Here is a 4,448-nt window from a genome sequence, read left to right on the forward strand (position 1 = left end):
TGAATTTCTATCCTGCCCTAACTCTGCTTATCTTTAAGAAGCAGGATGCCTGTGATAAAAAGTTCCCTTTGTAATCAGACCAGTGGAGACTGGTTACAACCATGATAGCTGACCAAACTACTTCAAAAAGATCTCAGCCTTATTATAATCTTATTTCTGTGCTAAATGACACTCCCACCAGTGCCATGGCAGTTGACAATTGCCATGAAAATTACCAGAGGAAACCATGAAAGGACAAAAAAGGCAGCACTCTAGTTTTAAGAAGTTAATTGCCCGTTTCTGAAAAAAAATACATGAATATTCCTCCCTTTGCTTTAATGTGCAATGCCTTTATTAGAGAAATTATATTTTAACCCCCTCCTCTTCATTAGTTGAGAACTTGATTTGTGAGCTATGCTCCTGCTTCTCAATTCTGTGGCCATTGAATAAAACCTGCACTGTTTGTCACTCAAAAAAAAAAGAGAGAGAGAGAGAGAAAGAAATAGTAGTAAATTAAGCAAAGTTACTGTCTTTTTGGAGGTAACAGTGAACCAGATTAGAAAAACAGGCAAATAACTAAATGTTACTTAATCCTAAATATCTTGAAGAAAAATATATCCTAGCAATTATTCACAGAGAATGATGAGAACACTCATGTAGATAAGGTGGTAGTCTGATGCAGCTTGTCTGAAGAGATAAGATTTGAACAGACTTAGATGGCATGGTATGTAGTTCATAGTTAACTAGACAAAACAAATGTTGGCTCTTCCAAGACAAATGCTTATTAATTCTTGATTTCCAGATTAATTAATGGAGAAATGAATCCTCAACCAAACTTTTCTTTCCATTGAAAGTCTGAGGTATTTTGTTAGAAGATGAAAGAGTCAAGTAGTTAATGCCCAATCTTTCATTCCCTTATCCTTTGATGTTTAAAACTTGACTAGCTCTAAAAGAAAAAAAAAAAAACACCGTTTTAATGAACACTGCAATTAAGAGATGCATCCCCTGGAAACTCATCCCCTTTGAGCTGCTCTGATGTCTGCCTTTTCCTGATTTGAGGTCAATAAAGTTAGGATGTTTTCGTCTCCCAGGGAAAATCTCTTTATGTAAAATCATTTGACTCACTCTGGTTTCCCTCAGTCCTTCTAAGAAACTCAATCTATGGATCAGAGCAGGCTACTCCTTTTCAATTAACATTCTTTCAGATTTGATCATCATCCTTGTCTTCATTTATGTCAAATGGTGCTCCCGTGGAGACAGGCAGCTGGTTATTCTAAGCTAACTCAGATAAACCTTATTAAAATAACTGCCTCCCTTGTGAAAATCTATCCATCACTTTCACCTTGACAGGCCCTTGTCAGTCTGGTGCCTGCACCATCTCTGGGTCCCACATGGTAAATACCCTCCACTCAACACTCCGCTATTAGCTTGGGGACACTGTTTGCAAGATGCAAACTGCATATGGAGATTTTGAGTCATTCACTTCTTTAGAAGTTTGATTCCATTCAGGAAATACTGACTAAATAAACAGTGTTGTTTCTGGAGTAGTTCCAAGTATCTAGGCCAATAAAATGCCAGGTCAGTGTTTTGAAAGGCAATTCCATAAGTGACATATAGAGGGTTAAGAGATTTTGAGATCAGATAAACCCCTGGTTCAGCATAAACGCCTATACAGGAAGATAGGAGCTAATGCTTTCTGCTTAATATGAAAAATTGCCTGGAATTAAAAAAAGAAGAGCCAGTCATGGGACAGTGAGGTCACTGCTGCCCCAAAAACCTTCCCTATTGCCTCCCTTTTGGTCATGAGCTGCAGCCTCTTGACTGTGGAAGTGATCTGCTTAGTCCTCTAAATTTAAACTCACACTGGGATAATAAAGGGGACAGTGTCAAACGAATATCCCCTTGGTTTGGTTTGTGTGAGGATTATTCCTGAGAACTCTATTGGTCTATGCTAACATGGGCCTGATGCAGGTGTAGTAAGGTGATGGGTTTCTCAGAGGCAGGAGCTAGTGAGCCCCACAAGATGACTGTTTCCTATTTTCCCTTTGTTATTTGTGGAGATGACTGAGGACTATTTACTTCTCATATATGCAGATGCAGTCAGTGTAATAGTCCTAAAATGGATTGGCAGACCCCCATGGAACAGGATCATACCCCTTTGAAAAAGTCAGATTAAACTTCTTTGAAAAGTCCTTGGAGGGCTTATGGGCATGGAATGGCATAGTGCCTCCTCCCCCAGTGGACAGAGAATTAAAATCAGGAACCATGAGTCAAGAGTCAAACAACAGTAAATTTCAAGAAAGGAAAAAGTTCTGTGCCACTTGATGAATCTGTGAATATTCAAGAGCTTATGAACTAAGACATCAAGAGATAGTATTCACTTGGGAACCTGTTATGATGCAGCTCATTGATGAAGCTGTGAGTATTGCTACCACAGCTGTAATGACCAGCCAGCACATAGGGGAAATATGACTGAGGAGTTGTAGATTCCCTGATACAAGATGTAAGACATCTACAAGGCCAGATGTGATAAGTTGGTCAGGCAAAATGACATTATCTTGACCCTCTCACAATGTAAAATAGAGAATCCTGTTTTTGAAACTTGAAAAGATGATAAAGTTTGGTTACCAAGTCAGTAGAATTTCTAACATTTGCTCTTTTCTTGAATAACTTCCTTTCTGATCAAGTGTGGCTAAAGAATTTGCAGATGAAGAATCCAAGCTGTGTCTCTTCCAAGCTTCTCATGATTTTATATAATCCATCCTACACAGCCTAACCTGGGTAATTATTGTGTAACATTAACTTATTTTTATTATTCTCATTCTGACAATGATTCAGTGGTTTCCCATTGCAATATATATCAAGTCCAAAAATCTTTAACATGACTATAAAGCCCTAAACAATTTCTCTCCAGCTTCTCTTTCCATTATCAATGGTATAGCCATCCTGTGCATAAATGGCACTTTTCTTTTGCTTACTTTAATGGGCCATGCTTTCTCACCCCTCTGCCTGGTTTCCCAACTCCTTCACTGAACTAACTTTTCTCCATTCTTCAGGTTGCAGCTTGAAACTACTCTCTCCAGAAAGCTTTCCTTAACCTTCATATTGCATTATGAACCTCTCCTATGTGCTCTTACAGAATCTCCTGTCCATTCCATCATGCTACTTATCACACTATTGTTATTGCTTATTTGTTTATAATCCCCCACAGTTTGTAAACATCTTGTGTGAAGATACTTCATCTTGTTTATCTTTACATTTCCAGCACAAAATAGGATCTCTGAAAGAATGGATGGATGAATGAAAACACTATTGTTCCTAAGAAGCAGAAGACCTGCATTCAAGTCAACACCTCACTATTTATCCTTACTACCAAGCAAACCATAAACTCTCTGTGGAAGATTATGTAGAAGTAAAAATGTGATTTTCTGTCTTCATAAAACCAGGTGGCTAGACTGGGCAATTCCTTTATAGTCCTTTCAGCAGTATGATCAATGTCTCCATATGCAAAAGATTGCAAGGTATATTGAGTTGCTCTAAAATACATGCAAGACAAGCACCCTTGGATCTCTCCAAATGCAGATTCAAAAACATCTCTGTTCTAATTGTTATGAGAATGAGGGAATTAACTCAAAGAAGCAGTATAAAAATATGAGTTTGTGGCCAGATTTTGCCCAGTTCTGCTATGATCCAAGTGTTATTAAAAACTAGCCTTAATTAGGCAAGACTATCTTCTTTGTTTGCTGAAATGTATTTATTAATTTTTATCATACCTTCCAGTTTTCATTCTGGCTGTTTATTGGCCCCTTCTCTGATCTTAGTTATTTCTTGTCTTCTGCTGGCTTTTGAATTAGTTTGATCTTGTTCCTCTAATTCTTTTAATTGTGATGTTAGGGTGTTGATTTTAGATCTTTCCTCACTTCTTATGTGGGCATTTAGTGCTATAAATTTCCCTCTAGACACTGCTTTAAATATATTCCAGAGATTCTGGTACATTGTGTCTTCATTCTCATTGGTTTCTAAGAACATCTTCATTTCTGCTTTCATTTCATTATTTATATAGTAGTCATTCAGGAACAGGTTGTTCAGTTTCCATGTAATTGTGTGGTTTTTAGTGAATTTCTTAATCCTGAGTTCTAATTTGATTGTACTGTGGTCTGAGAGATTAGTTATTGTGATTTCTGTTCTTTGCATTTGCTGAGGAGTGATTATGTGGTCAATTTTAGAGTAAGTGCGATGTGGTGCTGAGAACAATATATATTCTGTGGATTTGGGGTAGAGAGTTCTGTAGATGTCTATTGGGTCCACTTGTTCCAGATCTGAGTTTAAGTCCTGGATGTCCTTTTTAATGTTCTGTCTTGTTGATCTAATATTGACAGTGGTGTGTTAAAGTCTCCCACTATTATTGTGTGGGAGTCTAAGTCTCTTTGTAGGTTATTGATAACTTGCTTTATGTATCTGGGTGCTCC

The sequence above is a fragment of the Callithrix jacchus genome, chromosome 1, assembly GCF_049354715.1.
Source record: "Callithrix jacchus isolate 240 chromosome 1, calJac240_pri, whole genome shotgun sequence".
Classification (NCBI taxonomy): domain Eukaryota; kingdom Metazoa; phylum Chordata; class Mammalia; order Primates; family Cebidae; genus Callithrix; species Callithrix jacchus.